Source organism: Herpailurus yagouaroundi, unplaced genomic scaffold (genome assembly GCF_014898765.1).
Source record: "Herpailurus yagouaroundi ecotype Mexico unplaced genomic scaffold, PumYag 221, whole genome shotgun sequence".
Taxonomy (NCBI): Eukaryota; Metazoa; Chordata; class Mammalia; order Carnivora; family Felidae; genus Herpailurus; species Herpailurus yagouaroundi.
In genome coordinates this window covers 1980416-2002489 of record NW_024412452.1, presented here as the reverse complement: position 1 = coordinate 2002489, position 22074 = coordinate 1980416, and the positions used below count along the sequence as shown (strand labels likewise).

The 22074-nt window shown below is 37.7% G+C and overlaps 1 long non-coding RNA gene and 1 pseudogene across 1 annotated transcript in view; both read right to left on the bottom strand.

Moving 5' to 3' along the window:
* Window positions 1-749: 749 nt before the first annotated feature.
* LOC121019122 (small nuclear ribonucleoprotein F-like) lies at window positions 750-1036 on the bottom strand (annotated as a pseudogene).
* Window positions 1037-8666: 7630 nt separating this feature from the next.
* LOC121019142 (uncharacterized) overlaps window positions 8667-22074 on the bottom strand; it is a 31185-nt gene continuing 17777 nt past the window's right edge. Inside the window, exons 2-3 of the long non-coding RNA XR_005785471.1 lie at window positions 18921-19041; window positions 8667-8785 (exon numbers count right to left, since the gene is read on the bottom strand). This is a non-coding gene — a long non-coding RNA (uncharacterized LOC121019142). The remainder of the gene's footprint in view (window positions 8786-18920; window positions 19042-22074) is intronic.

The following is a 22074-nucleotide window of genomic DNA, read 5'->3' as shown; positions in this document are numbered from 1 at the left end:
GCTACTACATGAAAGGATATTAGTTTCTGAATGACCCATAACAAATTGCAATCTGATTAAAAAATACACCTTTATTAACTGAGCCACTGACATTTTGGGGAATGCTTATTTCAGCAGTTTCCATGATTTACATAAACTAATGCAGCTTTTCACTTGTCACCATTAGATTAGAAATTGAGTAACCACCAACCATAGTCATTTTGAGATGTGTATGAGATTTACCTGGAAAACTTCTTTTAAAATGAATATCTGGGCCAGTCAATTTAGGTTGATGGTGAGAGCAGAGCAGGCATGTGTACATCTCAAAAAAATTACATATAATTCTGATGTTCACTTTTGGTTAAGAATCACTCTCTAAGATTCTCATCTTATGAGAAGTATATTATCCTTCACATAAATCAGTCCATTCAAGTTCATTACACATGTATCTATATCACTGCCAGATTTGGAGATTTGGTATTTTCACAATTTAAAATAATTATGACTGATATCTTCCAGCTCAAAATTCTGAATAACTTATTCTGTGAGTACAAAATGCATAGGATCTATCAAAAGTAACTTCTGAGTAGATAGTTTAGACAAAAGGCAGATCTAAGCTATCATGGTCACGTGGCTGATACTTTGCTGAAAATTACTCAGTTTCCCAAGATGTGATTTAGACTTACATATCTTGCATTTACTTTCAGGAAATACCTTGCATTGATGTCCAAAGGGGAAAAAAAACCTATTTATCGTCTAGAAATATATATTTAAAAAAAAAATTCCCACAAAAGCTGCAATTCTCGCATTTCCCCATCTTCTTCCTCTTCTTCAACACCCCTGATATGAAGGACATTATTACACTCTGTTATAACTTGACTGAAATGTCCAGACGGTGATCCATCTATGTATTTTTCTGCATTTGCGAGCTGCATGTTCATATAGCCGTCTGCAGATACCAGGTGGTCTTTGTACTCCATTCTGGACTTGAGTTTTGTCATTACTGGCTTCCTGTTAATCCTTTCAGGAAGGTTTTGGGATTTAGGGGCAAACTCATGGCGACTACAATCAAATGCTGCAGGCTACTTGCCACAATCTGAACTGCTTGCTGTCTGTCCCTCATGACTGGAGTAGTTACAGCAGGCACATTTGCTTTCACTTTCTTAATTTCTACAAAAAAATAATAAATTCAAACATGTTTGGTATGATATAACAGAAGGCAGTTTTCTTTATTTAAAAATTTTTTAATGTTTATTTAGTTTTGGTGGGGAGGGGCAGAGAGAGAGACACAGAATCCAAAGCAGGCTCCAGGCTCCAGGCTGTCAGCACAGAGCCCAAAACCAGGCTCAAACTCAGGAACCACGAGATCATTACCTGAGCTGAAGTCATACGCTTAACTGACCAAGTCACCCAGGTGCCCCCTAATTTATTTTTTAATATTTATTTATTTTTAAAAGAGAAAAAGAGTGTGTACATGTGAGTGCATCTACTCTCAGTGCAGAGCCTGATGTGGGGCTCAAAGTCACACACTGTGAGATCATGACCTGAGCTAAAGTCAGTTACTTAACTGACTGAGCCACCAAGGTGCTCCCAGAAGACAGTTTTCTTAATCTCACATTTCATCTCAGAAACTGAGTATATTTGTTGGGGACATAAGAAGACTTGAGTGACAAGACTATATAAAACATCTCAGATGGGTCAGCAATACCCAAGGTATTCAAGAAATACCTAGATAATATACACAGACATGCAGATACATAATCCCAGAGTGTGAGCTGCTTACTAAATAATGAGAAACATTCTTTATTCATTTGCTTGTTTATTTATTCATAACTCAACAAATATCTGTTGGGAAATCCTTCAATCCTATGTTTGAAGCCTACACACTGAAAATAAAAATGACTATGGTATCTTTCTTTTATAATAAAACAGAGTTCACAGTATCTTTACCAGCTGCTTTCAGAGAATAAGCATTATTTTCACTGTAAGCTCAGTGGTCTAGCTTCAGGTTTGGAGGAAACAAGTCATGGATTCTGAACCACATTGGCGATAGTCCCTCAGACAGCAAGGCAGGATCTCAAGCTAAGACAAGTTGAACAAGAACTAAAATGCTTATCCAAATAATGGTTTTTTCTGTTATTGGTATTATGGTTTTATTTTACAAGTAATAAAAAGAAAATCCAGCATTAGAAAAGAAACAAAGAATTTGGAAACAAATAGAATTTGGGGTTAATTTGTGTGGGTAGTTTACTAAGTGACTCTAGCTTTGTGGGTTGAAGTGCTGTGAAACAAGTTTCAATCAAACTACAGTTTGGAGGCAAAAGGAAAATAGGATGAAATGAAGGAGACTTTTTTAGGAAAATAGGATGAAATGAAGGAGACTTTTTAATTTATTTTACTTTATTTTTGTTTTTATGTTATTTTATATTTTTAAGAGTAACATTATTAATGAGTTTCAGATTAGTTTTATTTAAAGACCTATTAAGCCTGAGGTTATTTCATTGATGAACTTTTCATGTCAAAGTTATCAGTAGAAACTTCATATTTTCAGAGTGTAGGACAGAGGATAAAAATGGTCAAAAAAGGCTTTTAGACTATGACATATGTCAACAGTATATCCTGAACAGTGTGGTGGGTTCTTCACCTAACTGTATACAAAATCAGTAGGTTTGTGTCAAGTTAATTATGTTAAGTAAAAGCTTGAGCATTAATTACATACTACTTTACATATTTTGGGACTAGTCTGGAACATGGTCATTGACTCCACCTGCTTTTTCTCACCATCTTTGTTTCTGTCAGTTTATCAGGCCAGAATATGTGATGTCCTATGACATGAGATTAAATGGGATAATTCATGTAGAAACACTCTGAAAGTTGTAGACTGAGTATTAGTCTATCTACTGCATTATTCATGAATAAGTGCGATGTTTCAGACCAGACAAGCTGTGTAACTGATCACATTGTTATTTTGTTGGCAATAGGAATGAATCCCTGCCTAATATTCTTCACCACAAGTTGCCATAGGAGTCTATAGTTTGAAGTTAGATATTATCCCTAAAGGGAAAACAAGTGTCCTATTTGAAAATGGCATGCTCTTGGGGAAGCTAACATACCAGGTTATGGTCATTTTCATATTAGTAAAGCAGCATATTTTTCTTTCATTTTGATATTTTTCTTTGATAGCAAAACACTGAAAAAGGGTAGATCTTGTAGGAAAAAAGTTGAGTAAGAAGGCATAGCAGAACGGATTTCTCTAGGGAAAAAAGGATAATGTCCAGGACAGCAGGAGGAAATTGGAATGAGTGAGTGCTGATCAAGGAGTCCAGAGAATCCCGTTTGCATCTTGGCTTTGTTATTGCCTGTTTTCATGACCTTGGACATCTGTAATTTATTCTAAATGTTTATATTTTAATGGCAATATTGTGAAAGTTTTAAAATTCTAAGTAGTTGATATGTGAGAACATTTTAGAAAGCATTTGCCTCTGTGCAAAAGATATGATCATAAATAGATTGAGGCTTAAGTATTTCCCCTAAGCTTTCCGCTACACATCTATTAGCCTGAATAGTATATGGATCTTTATATATTTATTTTGTCTTTTTAAAAATTTATTATTCATTCTAAATTCTAAAGCAAAATTTATACCAACCTTATTATTAACATTTCATTGCTTTTATGTTAAATGTAACCAAACTGTATTGAATGGTAGTAAAATCTTATTTTTCACGTAATTATTAAAAAAAGAGGACTCAAAGGAACCTCAGTAAACATTGTTTCCATGATTAAATGCACATGAGTAAGAAAAATATAAATTAGGTGACTTTAAAGAGAAATAGAATCATTGCAGACAAAACACTTTTTGGATGGGCAAAATGTGTAGAATTTAAGATGTAGATAATACTAGATTTATTTGGGTTAATCTGTGCTTTGCACACATTAATTTTTAGGGAGTATCTTCTGTGTGTCTAAGGATTCATTGTTTAGATTTACTATGAATTATCTATCTCTATCCATTTAAATTATCTATTATACCCCAAGCCCTAATATATTTCTTAAAATCAATGATCTGCCTTCTTGAGCAAAGACACAGCCTACATATCCTTCTACAAGGGCACCAAGTACTGAAGGTTTGACAATGAGCACCTGCGAGTGGAACTGGACTACCCCAAATCCACCCTGTGGGACTTCACAGGCTGCCAAGAGCATGTGGACACAGGACTCCAATGGCCCCACGTGGCCTGTCTGCCCTTCAACCCTGATGGGTGTGCAGAGCCCGGGGTGGGCAGTGAAAGTGAGAGGGCAGCGATGAGGGCCATGAGGCTGGCCCAGGTGGCAGAGAGGGGAACTTTGGGGAGGGGACAGATGAGGAAGGGGGCAGCTGAGTGTTGGTAACACACCTCCTGGTATGTACACACCTCCTGGAGCCCATACCTCCTGGCCTGCCTTACCCAGGACCAAAGGGGGTCTGTCAAGGCCCCTCCACCTAGGAGCCTCACTCCCACCAAGTCTGGGCTTCCAGCCCCCATCCACTACTCTCTGAGCTGTGATGTGCTTGGGCATCTTTCCTGGGCCTCTTCCCACCCACCCTCACCCACACCACCACCCTCAGGGGTCTCAGAACCCCACCGGCCTCTGGCACCCACTGCCAGGGTCCCAGCTGCCCCAGGGAGACAGGGTGCTGACGGGTGCACCAGGCACCAGGCTCAGGGGTTCCTCCCCTCCATTCCCTGTCCCCCAGGGCACTGGGAGAGGGGACACTGTGGAGAAGGGCCAGCAGCTCATCCCCTCACGCAGACTGTGGAATGTGGCTGTGGAGCCCCCAAAGGAGCCCATTGTGGTCCTGGAGACTCCCCTTTTTCTTGGGTCAGCCCTAAAGGCAGAGCCACCTCTTCCTTCTTTTCCTTCCCAAAGTAAGCAGGCAGCAAGGCTGCTGTGGAAATGGTACTGTACAGCCGGCTCTGTCCCCTCTGCTTCCCCTCAGCCCAGGGCAAATGGGTCTGCCACCCAGATCCCCAAGGCCCCTGGAGGGAGAGGCTTCTCACAGGCTGTCTTCCTACCTACCCCTCCATCCTCAGAACCAGAGAGTGAGTTAAGGGATGGGGCTTGGAGGTCCATCTCCACCCCCATACATTTCTTTCTGTAAAATAATCTGCACTGATTAAATTGTACAGCCAGCCAAAAAACAAACAAACAAAACAAAACAAACAAAAACAAAAACAAAACAAACAAACAATCTAGTAGTTGGAGACAGAAGACAAGCAGAATTGATTGGAAAATCAAATGCAGAATTGAGAGAAATTTGTGCTCTGTGCTCGAAAGCAACTTTTTCAGAAGCTCAAGAAGTTCAGCTTTGCTTTATGTGATGTATTTTTCTTCTCAAGACACTTCCTTCTCCTCTTATGTTCAACTACTCTCTTATATTTCAGTATTTCCAGTCTTGGCTTCATGGATTCTGTTTATAAAGCAAAGAGCAAGAGGTCAAAGGGAGGAATTCAAACTTTTGTTTGGTTTTATATCACTGGTTACCATGTTTACACATCCTACATTTTAGTGTCCTGGATACTATACTTTTTTTTTTTTCTTTTTGTTTGCCTGAACTACTTTAAACCAGTGTGAATATAACCTCTGGGCTACAAAACCCTTGTTAAGAAGTCAGTTCACTAATATAGCATGCACTGAGAATCATGGGAAGAGGAAGCTCCTGTTGCCTATCTCCTCATAGTCTTAGTTTCTGAAGGGCTGTCAACAATATCTTCCACATACCTCAGTCATTTCTGCTATTGACCATGAATTCAGGTCTCCTGGTTAATCCTCACCTCATATGTTATAATTTGATAGATTTTTTTTTTATTTTTTTTTATTTTTTTAGGATTTTAAGTCCACTTAGCTAGGATTTCATAGAGACTTCACTAACAGTCCTTAAAAAGAAATATAGTCTCTGCAAAAATAATTGAGAAAAGTCTCTAATTTAAAGCCTTTAGTAATTTAAAAACAGAGAAAGAGAAATCTTGAGTAAATATAAAAATATGATTTCCAGAGTCACCACGTTATAATACTCAGATGTTCAGTTTTACAACAACAAAAAATTGCGAAGGATTCAAAGATACGGGAAAATACACCTCTTTCAAAGAATCAAAATAAGTTGACAAACTCTTTCCAAGTGAACTCAGACATCAAAATTACTGGAAAAAGACTTCAAAACAACTATCTTAATATGCTTAAAGAGCAAAGTAACATAGACAAAGAACTACAGGAAATCAAGAAAACATTGTATGAACAAAATAGGGATGCTAATAAAGAGATGGAAATTATAAAGAAACAAAACAAAAATTCTGGAACTGAAAAGTGTAACGATTAAAATGAATTCATTTGGGAGTTCAACAACATCTATAAGCAGACAGAAGATAATAAATAAACTTGAAAATAGGATAACTGAAATTATCCATTGTGAGGAAAAGAAGGAAAAGAATAAATAAAAGTGGACCCCTGGGGGATACCATACAAACATACACATTATGCAAATCCCAGAATGGGAAGATAGGAAGGGGCAGAAGGAATATTTGAAAACAATAGTGACCAAATCTTCCCAAATTTGGTGAAAGATACAAATCCACACATTCAAGTTCAATGAATAAACTCAAATAGATCCTTTCTGAACACATTATAATCAAATTGTTAACAGACAAAGACACAATCTTGGAAGCAACAAAACAAAATTGACTCATCACATATCAGGAATCCTCAATGAAATTAACAGCTTACTTCTTACTGAAAACCATATATATGAGAAGGCAATAAAAAGTCATATTCACAGTACTGACCAGAAGACTATTAACTAAGCAATTATATTCAGAAAAACTATTCATTAAAACAAAGGAGAGAAATTAAGACATTTCCATATTATCAAAAACTGAGAATTTGTTGCTAGCTGACTTGTCCTGCAAAAAATACTAAAGGGAGGCTTTCAAGATGAAATCAAAGGACATTAAACAGTAATTTAAACCCACAAGACAGGGGTGCCTGGGTGGCGCAGTCGGTTAAGCGTCCGACTTCAGCCAGGTCACGATCTCTCGGTCCCTGAGTTCGAGCCCCGCGTCGGGCTCTGGGCTGACAGCTCAGAGCCTGGAGCCTGTTTCCGATTCTGTGTCTCCCTCTCTCTCTGCCCCTCCCCCGTTCATGCTCTGTCTCTCTCTGTCCCAAAAATAAATAAATGTTGAAAAAAAAAATAAAAAAATAAATCCACAAGACAAATAACCTGATAAATTTGAATACATAGTCAAATACGAAGATCGGATAAGGGTATCTTTTTTTGTGACTTTTCTTCTCTTTTCTCAGTTAAAAGGCAGTTGCCTAAAACAATTACCAATTATGTTTCTAGGCTCATAATATGTAAAGATGAAATTAGTTTATTCATAATTTTACAAAGGGCAGTGAGAAATGTAGATATGTTAAAACTTTTGCATAATAAAGAATGTAAATTGATATTAATCCAAACTAGATTGTTATAATTTTATATGGGAAACCATGAAGTAAAATAATTTCTAAAATATTACCAAAGCAACAAAAAGTAAATTCAAATAGTATGGTATGGAAAATCTGTTTATCACAAAAGAAAGCAGTCATGGAGCAATAAAGAAATGACAAAAGTGTATGGAAAAGAGATACCAAAATGCAGACATATATCCTATCATATCAGCAACTGCATTTAATGCAAGTAGCCTAAACAATCTGATAAAAAATAATATTGGAAGAATGGATTTTAAAATATCATTTAATTATTCATTGTCCACAAGGAATGCATATTAGATATACAGACACAAATATGTGGAGTACAAAAGGACAGAAAAAGATTACCATACAAACCAAAAGTATCCTAATAACTGACAAAATAGACTGCAAGACAAAAATCATTACTAGAATTAATTTCAGTTATAAAAGGGCCAGAATATTAGGAGGACATAATTGCCAACACACATGCAGTTAAAAACAGAACCCTAAAATATATGGAGCAAAATTGACAGAATTAAGGGAAGTAATAGACAATTCAACAATAATAGTTGGACATTTTAATACTCCTCTTTATTTTTACCAGCTTTATTGAAATATAATCAACACATAAAAATAATGTGCATTAGGGTATATAATGTGAGTTTTTGAAATATATGTAAATAGTGAAATGATTGCCACAATTAGCTAATGATTGCCATAGTTAATTAATGTATTAGCATAATAATATCACTTTACATTTTTGTGTGTCTGGTGAGCACACTTAATATCAACTCTCTCTCTCTCTCTCTGTCTCTCTCTCTCTCTCTCTGTCTTTTTGAGAGAGAGGGGTTCGATCTCAAGACCATGAAATCATGACTTGAGCCAAAATCAAGAGTTGGATGGTTAATTGATTGAGCCACCCAGGCACCAGGCACCCCTAAGGTCAACTCTTTTAGAAACTTTTAAGTATATAATACAATATTATTAACTACAGTGAACATGCTATAGGTTAGATCTCCAGAAGTTATTCATTCTACCTAACTGAAACTTTCTGATGTTTGACCAACATCCCTCCACTTCCCCCACCCCCCAACCCTGGCAAACACAATTAGTTCTATTCTCTGCTTTCACGAATTCATCTTTTTTAGATGCCGCATATATAAGTGAGGTAATGCAGTATTTGTCATTTTGTAGCTTATTTCTCTTAGTATAATGACCTCCAGGTTCTTCCACGTTCTTGCAAATGACACATTTTCTATATCCATCCATCTACTGGCAGATAATTAGTTTGTTTCCATGTCTTGCCTATTGTGAATAATGCTGCAGTGAACACAGGTATGCAGATGTCTTGTTGAGAAGTGATTTAATTTCCTTTGCATGTATACCCAGAATTACTATAACATAAGGTATCTCTGTGTTTAATTCTCTGAGGAACCTCCATATTGGCTGACCTCATAATGGCTGAACCAATTTACATTATCAAAAATAGTGCACAAGGGTTTCCTTTTCTCCCCATTCTCACCAACACTTGTTATCTTTTATCTTTTTTTTCTAAGTTTTTAAATGTTTATTTTTGAGAGAGAGAGAGAGAGAGAGGGAGGGGGAGGGGCAGAGAGGGAGAAACAGAATCGGAAGCAAGTTCCAGGCTCTGAGCTGTCATCAGACTCAACTCAGCAGAGGACTCAAACTCACAAGCTGTAAGATCATGACCTGAGCTGAAGTCAGACGCTTAACTGACTAAGCCACCCAGGTGCCCCTATCTTTTATCTTTTCAGTAATAGCCATTGAAACAAATGTGAGATGCTATCTTATTGAGGTTTTAATTTGCATTTCTCTAATGATCAGTGATGTTGAGTAACTTTACATATACCTGTTGAAGATTTGTATGTCTTCTTTTGAGAAATCTCTATTTAGATCCTGCACCATACTGTTGATTACTGTAGCTTTATAGTGTATTTTGAAGTCGGAAAATGTGATACATTCAGCTTTGTTGTTTTTGCTTAAGATTACTTTGACCATTTTAAACCTTTTCAGGTTCCATAGAAATTGTAGAATTGTTTTTGTTTGTTTTCTTTTTTCCATTTCTGCAAAGAATGCCATTGATTGGAATTATGATGGGCATTACATTGAATCTGTAGATACCTTTGGGTGATAAGGATATTTTAACAATATTAATTCTTAAAATCCATGGGGCGCCTGGGTGGCGCAGTCGGTTAAGCGTCCGACTTCAGCCAGGTCACAATCTCGCGGTCCGTGAGTTCAAGCCCCGCGTCAGGCTCTGGGCTGATGGCTCGGAGCCTGGAGCCTGTTTCCGATTCTGTGTCTCCCTCTCTCTCTGCCCCTCCCCCGTTCATGCTCTGTCTCTCTCTCTCCCAAAAATAAATAAAAACGTTGAAAAAAAAATTAAAAAAAAATCCATGAACATGGGATGTCTTTCCATCATCTGTCTGTCTTCTTTAATTTTCTTCCCGAATGTTTTACATTTTCAGTGTATAAATCTTTCATCTCTTTGATTAAGTTTATTCCTAAGTATTTTATCTTTTTGTTGCTATTTTGAGTGGGATTGTTTTCTTAATTTCATTTTCAGATAGTTTGTTTATGTGTAGAAACACAAATGATTTATGTGACTTTGTATCCTGCACCTTTACTAAAGTCACTTTTTAGTTCTAAAACTTTTTGGTTGATCCTTTAGGGTATTCTACATATATCATCATGTCATCTGCAAACAAAGATAATTTCACTTCTTCCTTCTTTTTCTTCCAAGTCTAAGTTATACTTCCTCTTGCTTAACAATTCAGCATTTAAGTAATTTAAGTCATCAAGAGGAACCAGGATGCTCCTTCAAAATTTGCGTAGATATTTTCTCAAATATTCAGGTTTTTTTTCCACTCACAAATTTAGCCTTCCAAAAAACACTAGAATACGGAAACAATTCATCCAAGATTTTTGCCAATTTATAATAAGGATGACTTCTTCTCCATTGTCTAATAACATATTTCTCATTTCCATTTAAGACTTGACCAGAATGACCTTTACTATCCATATTTCTACCAACATTCTGTTCAATTCTTAATTGGTTCTTTAAGAAGATTGAGACTTTCTCTGCATCTCCTCTTTTCTTTCTGAGATCCACCAGAATTTTCCTTAATGGTCCATTTACAGCAATGTAGGCTTTTTGTAGCATGCACCTCCAAAGTCTTTCAGCCTCTGTTTATTTCTTAGTTCCAAACCACTTCCGCATTTTTAGGTATCTGTTATAGTAGCACCTGTATCTCTTGGCATCAATTTTCTGTCTCTGCTTTCTGCTAAAACAAAAATGCCATACACTGAGTTACTTGTAAACAATGAACATTTATTTCTCAGGTCTGGAGGCTGGGGAGTACAAAAACAAGGTACCAACAGATTCAGAGTCTTGTGAGAGTCAGCCTCCTGGTTCATAAACTGTTGACTATGACCTCACATGGCAGAAAGAACAAGAGAGCACCCTGGGGTCTCTTTTTTAGGGGATCTAATCCCATTCATGAGGCCTCAACCCTCATGATCTAATTGCATCCCTAAGCCCCAACTTCCAAATACCATCACATTGGTTTCAACATATGACTTTGGGTGGTACACAGATATTCAGTCTGTAGCAGTTATTCAGGGTGGCTAATTCAGGGCATATTGAGACTTGGGGCAGTCTAAAAATTTAGATCTCTGTTTCTTCCCATCTTCAAGTTTTTATTTCACAGTGCTTTCCAGTATCATTGTTACTATAGGTTGTTCAGATTTATTTGATATATTACAGGAAAATCAAATTCTTATCAATGTCCAAATTAGTTTTCACAATTTATCTACAAATATCTTGCATTCACACTATGAATTATATACCCTATTATCACATAAGACAAAGCAAATTCTAATACTTGTGGTTAGAAGGCAATTACCTTTAGAAAGAAGAGAGGGTCCAGGTTTGGAGTAATTTGGAATAAGATGATAGCAGTGGTCATATGTGGATCTTGAGAAACTTAACAGAACACCACAGGGGAAGGGAAAGGGGAAAAATAGTTACAAACAGAGAGGGAGGAAACCATAAGAGACTCTTGAATACAGAGAACAAACTGAGGGGTGATGGGGGGGAAGGAGCAGGATAGAGGGGGAAATAGGTGATGGGCATTGAGAAAGGCACTTGTTGGGATGAGCACTGAGTGTTGTATGTAAGCAATGAACCATGGGAATCTACCCCCAGAACCAAGAGCACACTTTACACGCTGTATGTTAGTCAATGTGACAATAAATTATATTTTAAAAAAAGAAAAGACGGTAGCAGTGGAAACAGAAGAAATAAGATATGCAATAGGACTTTGGAAGAAGTGAAAATCTAGTTTAGGTAATGTATATACAGTAGTGAAAGGATCTGCTGCTCATGATCATTTTAGTCAGCTCCAGGGTCCACATAATGCTTTAAAGCATGTGACTTTCAGACAGCAGCTTGCTGTTTGAGGGAGAGACACTCTCTGGAGCAAAAATGATTGCAGAAGAGGGATACCTAGAAGAAGGGATGCTAGGATGAGATACTTCCCACTTGATATCCCAGCAGATGTTTCAGAAACATAGTCCCTACAGAATTTTTACAGTCTCCCAAGTGTAGACTCATAACTATAGAAGAGAGGGTATTTGTTGTTATTTTAAAACATCCACTGCCTCCTTGGGTATAAAGTTCAAGCTGCAGTATGTATGTATGTATGTATGTATGTATGTATTTATTTATTATTTATTCATTTAAATCCAAGTTAGCATATAGTGCAACACTGATTCCAGGAGTAGATTCCAGGGATTCATCCCCTATGTATAACAATCAGTGCTCATCCCAACAAGTGTCTTCCTTAATACCCCTTACCCACTTAGGCCATCCCGCCTCCCACGACCCCTCCAGCAACCCTCTGTTTGTTCTTCATATTTAAGATTCTCTTATGTTTTGTCCCCCTCCCTGTTTTTATATTATTTTTGCTTCCCTTACCTTATGTTCATCTGTTTTGTATCTTAAATTCCTCATATGAATGAAGTCACATACTGTTTGTCTTTCTCTGACTAATTTCACTTAGCATAATACCCTCTAGTTCCATCCATGTTCTTGCAAATGGCAAGATTTCATTCTTTTTGATTGCTGAGTAATACTGCATTGTATATATATACCAAATCTTTATCCATTCATCTGCTGATGGACATGTGGGCTCTTTCCATAATTTGGCCATTGTCGATAGCACTGCTTTAAACATTGGGGTGCATGTGCCCCTTCGAAACAGCATAGCTGTATCCATTGGATAAATACTTAGTAGTGCAATTGCTGGGTTGTAGGGTAGTTCTATTTTTAATTTTTTGAGGATCCTCCATAGTGTTTTCCAGATGGCTGCAACAGCCTGCATCCCACAAGCGGTGCAAAAGAGATCCTTTTTCTCCACATCCTCGCCAACATCTGTTATTGCCTGAGTTGTTAACTTTAGCCATTCTGACAGGTGTGAGGTGGTAGCTCATTGTGGTTTTGATTTGTATTTCCCTGATGATGAGTGATGCTGAGTGGTTTTTCCTGTTTCTGTTAGCCATCTGGGTGTCTTCTTCGTAGAAGTGTCTATTCATGTCTTTTGCCCATTTCTTCACTGGATTATTTGTTTTTTGGGTGTTGAGTTTGATAAGTTCTTTATAGATTTTGGATACGAACCCTTTTTCTGATATATCGTTTGCAAATATCAACTCTCATTCCATTGGTTGCCTTTTAGTTTTGTTGATTGTTTCCTTTTCTGTGTGGAAGCTTTTTATTTTGATGAGGTCCCAATGGTTCATTTTTGCTTTTGTTTCCCTTGCCTCTGGAGACATGTTGAGTAAGAAGTTGCTGCGGCCAAGGTCAAAGAGGTTTTTGCCTGCTTTCTCCTTGAGGATTTTGATGGCTTCCTGTCTTAAGTTTAGGTCTTTCATCCATTTTGAGTTTATTTTTGTGTATGGTGTAAGAAAATGGTCCATGTTCATTTTTTTGCATGTCAATGTCCAGTTTTTCCAGCGCCATTTGCTGAAGACACCTGTCTTTATTCTTTGGATATTCTTTCCTGTTTTGTCAAAGATTAGTTGGCCATACGTTTGTGGGTCCATTTCTGGGTTCTCCATTCTGTTCCATTTTTCTGAATGTCTATTTTGTGCCAGTACCATACTGTCCTGATTACAGCTTTATAATACATCTTGAAGTCTGGGATTATGATGCCTCCAGCTTTGGTTTTCTTTTTCAGGATTGCTTTGGCTATTAGGGATCTTTTCTGGTTCCATACAAATTTTAGGATTGTTTGTTCTAGACCTGTGAAGAATGCTGGTGTAATTGTTGATAGGGATTGCATTAATTTGTAGATTGCTTTGGGTATTGTCGACATGTTAATGTTTGTTCTTCCAATCCAGGAGCATGGAATCGTTTTCGTGTGTGTGTGTGTGTGTGTGTGTGTGTGTGTGTGTGTGTGTGTGTGTGTATGTGTTCTTCAATTTCTTTCATAAACTTTCGATAGTTTTCAGTGTATAGATTATTCACCTCTTTGGTTAGGTTCACTCCTAGGTATTTTATGGATTTTGGTGCAACTGTAAATGGGGTAGATTCCCTGATTTCTCTTTCTGTGGCTTCATTATTGGTGTATAGAAATGCAACCGACTTCTGTGCATTGACTTTATATCTATCTTGTGACTTTGCTGAATTCCTGGATCACTTCTGGCATTTTTTTGTGGAATCTTTTGGATTTTTCGTATAGAGTATTATGCCATCTGTAAAGAGTGAAAGTTTGAATTCCTCCTGTCTGATTTGGATTCCTTTTATTTGTGTTGCCTGACTGCTGAGGCTAAGACTTCCAATTTTATATTGAATTGCAGTGATGAGAGTGGATATCCCTGTCATGTTCCTGACCTAAGGGGGGAAAGCTCTCAACTTTTCCCCATTGAGATGATATTAGCTGTGGGTCTTTCATATATGGTTTTTTATGATCTTGAGATATGATCCTTCTGTCCCTACTTTCTTGAGGGTTTTTATCAAGAAAGAATGTTGTATTTTGTCAAATGATTTCTCTGCATCTATTGAGAGGATCATGTGGTTCTTGTCCTTTCTTTTATTGATGTGTGATGTATCATGTTGATTGTTTTGCAGATATTGAACCAGCCCTATATCCCAGGTATAATGTTTTTCAGATATTGAACCAGCCCTGCATCCCAGGTATAAATCCCACTTGGTTGTGGTGAATAATTCTTTTAATGTATTGTTAGCTCTGGTTGGCTACTATCTTGTTGAGGATTTTTGCATCCATATTCATCAGGGAGATTGGTCTGTAGTTCTCCCTTTTAGTGGGGGTCTTTGTCTGGGTTTGGAATTAAGGTAATGCTGGCTTCATAATATGAATTTGGAAGTTTTCCTTCCATTTCTACTTTTTGGAACAGCTTCAGAAGAATAGGTGTTAACTCTTCTTTAAATGTTTGGTAGAATTCTTCTGTAAAGTCATCTGGCCCTGGACTCTTGTTTTTGGGGAGATTTTTGATTACTAAATTTGATTTATTTACTGGTTATGGGTCTGTTCAAATTTTCTATTTCTTCTTGTTTCAGTTTTGGTAGTTTATATGTTTCTAGGAAATTGTCCATTTCTTCCAGATTGCCCATTTTATTGGCATATAGTTGCTCATATATCCTCTTATTATTGTTTGTATTTCTGCTGTCTTGTTTGTTATCTCTCCTCTTGCATGGTTGGTTTTATTTATTTGGGTCCTTTCCTTTTTCTTTTTGATAAAACTGGCTAGAGGTTTATCAGTTTTGTTAATTCTTTCAAAGCCTGGGTTCATTGATCTGTTTTATTATTTTTTTGTTTGGTTTGGGTGGTTTGGTTTGGTTTTGATAGCATTGATTTCTGCTCTAATCTTTATTATTTCCTATATTCTGCTGGTTTTTGTTTTTATTTGCTGTTCTTTTTCTAGCTCTTTAAGGTGTAAGGTTAGGTTGTGTATCTGAGACCTTTTTTCCTTCTTAGGAAGGCCTGGATTGCTATATACTTCCCTCTTATGACTGCCTTTGCTGTGTCCCAGAGGTTTTGGGTTGTGTTTTTATCACTTTATTGGGCTTCCATGTACTTTTAAATTTCCTCTTCAACTTTTTGGTTAGCCCATTCATTCTTTAGTAGGATGTTTTTTAGTCTCCAAGAATTTGTCATCTTTCTAATTTTTTTCCTGTGGTTGATTTCAAATGTTGTAGCATTGTGGTCTGAAAGTGTGCACAGTGTGATCTGGATCTTTTTGTATTTGTTGAGGGCTGATTTATGTCCCAGTATGTGATCTATTCTGTAGAACGTTCCATGTGCACTTGAGAAGAATGTGTATTCTGCTGCTTTAGGATGAAATGTTCTGTATATATCTGTTAAGTCCATTGGGTCCAGTGTGTCATTCAAAGCCATTGTTTCCTTATTGATTTTTTGTTTAGATGATCTGTCCATTCCTGTAAGTGGGGTATTGAAGTCTTCTACCATTATGATACTATCAATGAGTTTCTTTATGTTTGTGATTAATTGATTTATATATTTGGGTGTTTCACGTTTGGAGCATAAAGGTTTACAATTGTTAGGTCTTCTTGGTGGATAGATCCCTTAATTATTATATAATGCCCTTCTCCATCTCTTGTTACAGTCTTTATATTAAAGTCTAGATTGTCTGACAAAAGTATGGCTACTCCAACTTTCTTTTGTTGACAATTAGAATGATAGATGGTTCTCCATCCCCTTACTACAATCTGATGGTGTCTTTAGATCTAAAATGGGTCCCTTGTAAACAGCATATAGATGGATCTTGTTTTCTTATCCATTCTGTTACCCTATGTCTTTTGATTGGAGCATTTAGTCCATTGACATTTAGAGTGAGTACTGAAAGATAGGAATTTATTGCCATTGTGTCGCCTGTAGAATTGGAGTTTCTGGTTGAATTCTTTGGTCCTTTCTAGTCTTTGTTGCTTTGTTGTTTTTGTTTTGTTTTGTTTTGTTCTGTTTATATTTTTTATTTGTTTTTTTGTCTTTTCTCCCCTCAGAGTGTCCCCCTTAAAATTTCTTGCAGGGCTGGTTTAGTGGTCATTCACTCCTTCAGTTTTTGTTTGTCTGGGAAACTTTTTATCTCTCCTTCTGTTTTGAATGACAGTCTTATTGGGTAAAGAATTTTTGGCTGCATGGTTTTCTGATTCAGCACATCAGATATATTCTGTCACTCCTTTCTGGCCTGCCAAGTTTCTGTGGATAGGTCTGTTGTGAACCTGATCTGTCGTCCCTTGTAAGTTAAGGACTTTTTTTCCCTTGCTGCTTTCATGATTCTTTCCTCACCTGAGTATTTTGTGAATTTGACTATGATATGCCTTATTGATGGGTGGTTTTTGGTGAATCTAATGGGAGTTCTCTGTGCTTCCTGGGTTTTGATGTCTGTGCCTTTCCCCAGGTTAGGGAAGTTTTCCTCTGATTTGCTCACATAAAACTTTTATCCCTATGTGTCTCTCTTCATCTTCTGGGACCCCTATGATTCTGATGTTATTCCTCTTTAATGAGTCATTAAGTTCTCTAATTCTTATATCATGTTCTTTTGCTTTAGTCTCCCTCTTTTTTAATGCTTCATTATTCTCCTTAAGTTTGTCCTCTATATCGATGATGCACTGCTCTGCCTCATCCATCCTTGCCGCCATGGTATCCATTTGAGATTAAAGCTCAGTTATAGCATTTTTTATTCATCCTGACTAGCTTTTACTTCTTTTATCTCTGCAGAAAGGGATTCTAATCTATTTTCAATGCCAGCTAATATTCTTATTATCGTGATTCTAAATCCTGGTTCAGACATCTTGCTTGTATCTATGTTGATTAAGTCCCTGCCTGTCATTACTTCCTGTTCTTTCTTTTGGGGTCACTTCCTTCATTTCATCATTTTGAAGGAAGACAAATAATAAGGTAAAAAAATAAAATTTTAAAAATTTAAAACAACACAAAAATCAAATAAAAGATGCTAGATCTTAGGTGTGTTTTGGTCTGGTTATTAAAAGAAGCTTGATAGAATAAAGAAAAAAAGGAAAAGAAAAGAAAAAAGGAGAAAAAAGGAAAACATTTGAGAATTTGAAAAAACAAATACAATAAAATAGAATGAACTGTGATGATGAAAGTAAAATAAAATTTAAAAATTTACAAAAAAGTGAAAAATATAGTAGAAAAAATTAAAGGAGAATCTTTTTATACAAAAACAAAATAAAAATAAAAATTTTGTCTTTCTGTATTCAAGAATAAAGAAAGAAAAAGGAAAAATAATTGAATAGATGGACCATTGCACAGAATGAAATATGATTTAAATTACCTCCAGTTTCCCCTAGAAGGCAAACTAGGAAGCACTTTATAAGCCATAAACTAAGCTGATGGAGAGACTTTTGGTGTTCTTCAAGAGCACAGTTAGCCCAGTTGGGCGGGCTTAATGTAATGGCTCCTTTCTCCACTAGATGGTGCTGCTTAGCTTACTGGGGTGGATTTCTGTGGCACTTGTAGGTGTGTAAGCACATGCGCGGGAGGGGTAAAAATGGCATCACCCAGCTGCCCAGTCTCCACTGTTGGAACTATGTGCTCTCCCCGTCTGGCAGTCAAGAACCCCTCCTTTGTCTCTGGCCTCTGTCCACTCCCCGCTTCTTCACTGTCCGGGACCAAGCCATCAGTCTGCCAGGTGCAACCTGTCTCCAGAGTTTTATCTCAGATGGGGCTGTGTTTCGCAACCCCTCACTTCTGAGGGACTGCAGCCTTGACCTGTTCAGACCCTCTGGGGGAGGGTCTAGCCAAGAAATGCCAGCCCGCACCCAGGAATCTTCATGTGACTGTGGTGCTGCCAATGTGTAGAGACTGCAGCCTGGTGCCAGCCTGCGTGAAAACGTTCTTGGGATCGTGTAGCATCAGCATTTCAGAGACTATGGCAAATCACAACACACATCTGGCACCAGGTTTCACTTCCAATGTCCTTGTTCCAATACCAGCAAATGTTGCTGATCTCTACCGTCTGTTGGGACCCAGGCCTTTGGTGAGGCCACACAAATTCTACCAAATGTCCTCCCAGCAGAGGAACCGCCACTCCTCATGTGGCCCACTGACCCCTTGGACCTTGCTCTCTGCTCCTGGCGATTCACCCTTCCTATCAGAGCACTGCCAGGTATTGAGCTGCATAGTTTCAGACTCTGTGATCCCTCTGTTTATAGAGTCTTAATGGAATTTAAACCCTCTGCTTTCTCCTTTCTTCCTTTTTTGTTCAGTCTCTTGCAGCTGTTTCCACTCTTCTTTTTTCTCTCCAGCTGCTTTTGGGCGAGGGGTGCTTTTCCCATATTCTCCCCTGTCTCTGTCCTCTCTTGGCAAGCAAAAACAGCTCCCTGCCCTCCACGGCTACTCTCTCCCCCAGTTCACCTCTCCATGCTGTGTACCTGTCGAGTTCTTTGGTTCAGGTTGTGCAGATTGTTGTGTTAATCCTCAAATCCGTTTTGTAGGTGTGCAAGGTGGTTTGGGGTTGATCTCAAGCTGCAGTTCTCTCATGGTAATATAGGCCTGGCATGGGAGGAGGAATGGAAAGTGAGTAAGAATTAAACAAGACACAGTCCCCAGTATCAAAATGCTTACTGTCTAGAGGGTGTAACAGTAAGTCATCATGATGAAGCAGGATAACTATTATAATGGAGGTGCTTCCAAGGGCAAGGGGAGCATGCACTGGGGAAGTCAGCCTGACTGAATCAGTTGAGAACAAGGACAGCGTGTAGGTGATGTTATTTAGTGAGCAACAAGAGCTCTGTCAAATCTCCATGACCTGATAAAAAAGAACCTGTTCAGCAGCTATAGATGGGAAAGGTAGAGTTGGTAGCAGGGAGACTCTCTGACAAAGTCTGGTCTGTTGGGTATTGATGCCAAGAGTCTTTGGACTAATCTTTTTTTAGAATACCATATAATAAATTTATAAGAATAAGATTTTATTAAACTTGACAACAATTATTTTATTAATCCACCAATACATGCACTTGTTTTTTTTAACCAATTAAGAAAAAAATATTGATTTCTTTGGATATATCAAAGCATTATCAAGGTTCTACAAATATTTAAAACTCCTCTCCTTTTAAAGCCTGTCATTATTGCCTAAATGTAGTGATTTATTTGAAAATGATGAAATACTTATAACAAATAATTTCATAGACGGCTAATGTGTGAACTCTTCCTATGAGATGCTAAAAGTCAAATTCCTTTGTTCATATTGTTAAAAAATCACTGATGCAACAAACCTTATAGGCTATAGAAAAGCAAAACTGAGACCCAGAGAGGGAGAGTGACTTGGTAAAGGTCATAATGCTAATTGGCAGACATGACATTTAGAGTTTAAGGTTGACTTCACTGAGCCTTTTTTTGAGGAAATGGATTTTTGCAGAAATCAAACAAGTAATGTGACAGCATAGAGATTTTGCTGGTGGTGAAAAAGGGCTTCAGACAGGAGAGTGGGAGAGGTAGTGAAAGAAGCTGCAGAGACAAGAGCAGGTGGTCTGTGTGATGTGCCTATTAGAGGTTATTTATAACCTCCTCTGTCAGCCAATGAAGTAGGATGGCATAGTGCTTAAACAGACAGATGCTGGAGTTGCCTAGCCTTTTACTATTTATGTGACCTTCATCTATGCACCTAAACTCTCTGTGGCTCAGATATCCCATCTGAAAACTGAGAACAATAAATGATCTCTTAAATCACTGTGCAGTTACAGTATGTTAATTTTAGATGAAGTGCATGGCATATTGTAATCCCCAAGTTAAGATTACTCTCAGTAATTGTGGCAGTGGCCTCCAGGAGGATTGTGTGTGTCCTGATCTTTCTGGTTCAGTGGAGAATTAAGAATTATTGATGAGGAAAGCTTGAATGAGGAGGATCTCAGAGATGAAGTGTTCCACATGTAAACTTGGGATTCTGAGGGGAAAGAAAGTTGTGGAGTACATGCTCCTCTGTGTCACTAGGAGATCAATTGCATACACATGAGTGGATATAATAATACAATCTGGGGAAGTATTTGTAGCGTAAGTGGAAGAAAGATGAAAAACACAGTGTCCTTGTTTTCTGTGGTATAATTGTGAAACTCTAAAATACCAGTCCTGCTAATATTTATTATAAATATATTAGAGATTATTTCGTCGAGCAGACTCACTTTACAGATACAGAGCTCAATATTCAGGAAAGTAGTTTTATCAATATCACATCTTACTTAACTCCTAGAAGAATTGGAAGAGTGTGCTCAGCACTTGGCTCCCAGTCTAGTGAACTCATAGAAATACAGCTGGCCCTATCTAACTAGCATTGGCAGTATTAGTTTATTTTCATTTATGTTGATTTCCTTTCTCCTTGCTAACCCCATCCTGACCCAACAGTCTGAATTTCTTTTTTAGAGAATGGACCAAACTAGGAGGTATCAGAAGTTGGTAACTAGACAGTATCTATGGACAGGACAATAGCCAAGAATCCCTGGAGTTGAGCCTTCTACATGGAGCAGCAGGTTCATCAGGCAAACGGGATGCCAGCACAGCCACTGGAGCCCAACCTGAGACTAGCAAATAGAGTTTGTGCTACAGCATGATATTATAGAGATCTAAGCAGAAGCACAGCCTTAGAAGAATTGTTGTACTGGATTATGAATAAATAATGAGAGGGTTACCCCTTCTTAAAACAGCACAACTGTAGAAAGTTGTGGGAATAAGAAATAAAATAAGCACCCAGTAATTAGTAACGGGCCATAAATAACAGTAGAACCAGCTAACAGGGTCAACTAATGCTGAGCCTCAAGACCCAGCATTGAGCCCTTTACATTTCTCCTTACTTTAAGGATAGGTTGCTAAACCCAGGGAATATAGGAAATGGCAGTGGGTGATGGGCCCTCAGCAATGTTAGTTTAAGTGTGGGCAGAGTCAGGAGTATATGGGCAGAGTCAGGAGAGCCATTAAAGCTGTAATGCACTGCTGGTTGGATGTCCTATGAGTTTATGATCTTGAGTGCAAGTTAGTTCAGTGATTTACAAACTGAGTTGCATACCTGTAGAGTTTCTTGGAAATACTCGTGGTCCTAAGGCAAAAGGGTCAAACACTTGGAAATCTCCTTTTTCATTCCTCTGTTATATGTTTTATAGAGTTTTATATAAATTTTATTTAAGGGCTAACAGCACTGCCAAATATAATAATCAAATTATAAAACTGTTACTGAATACCTTGACTTCCGTCTTCCCTATCATATCTTTCCTGTCCCGAGTTATGCTTTTTTCAGGGCTTATTTAAAAACTGGCAAATTTTATAAATTTACTTGATCTCAAATGTTAAGTGATAATAGCTTAATTCATTCATTTATTCATCCATAATGTGTCTAATAATCCTTTCAGCAACCACTGAGGAGATATAAAGCACATAAGAGTAACAATCCTGTGTGGAAATTGGCGTGCAAAAGAACAGTATAGCATTGTATAAAAAGAGACAGGAATTCTATGGAGGAGCAGGCTTGCTCGTGGGGAGTTGATGCTAGGGGACAGTCAGGAACTTCCTGGAGTATATACATTGTGAGGAGGGCATGTT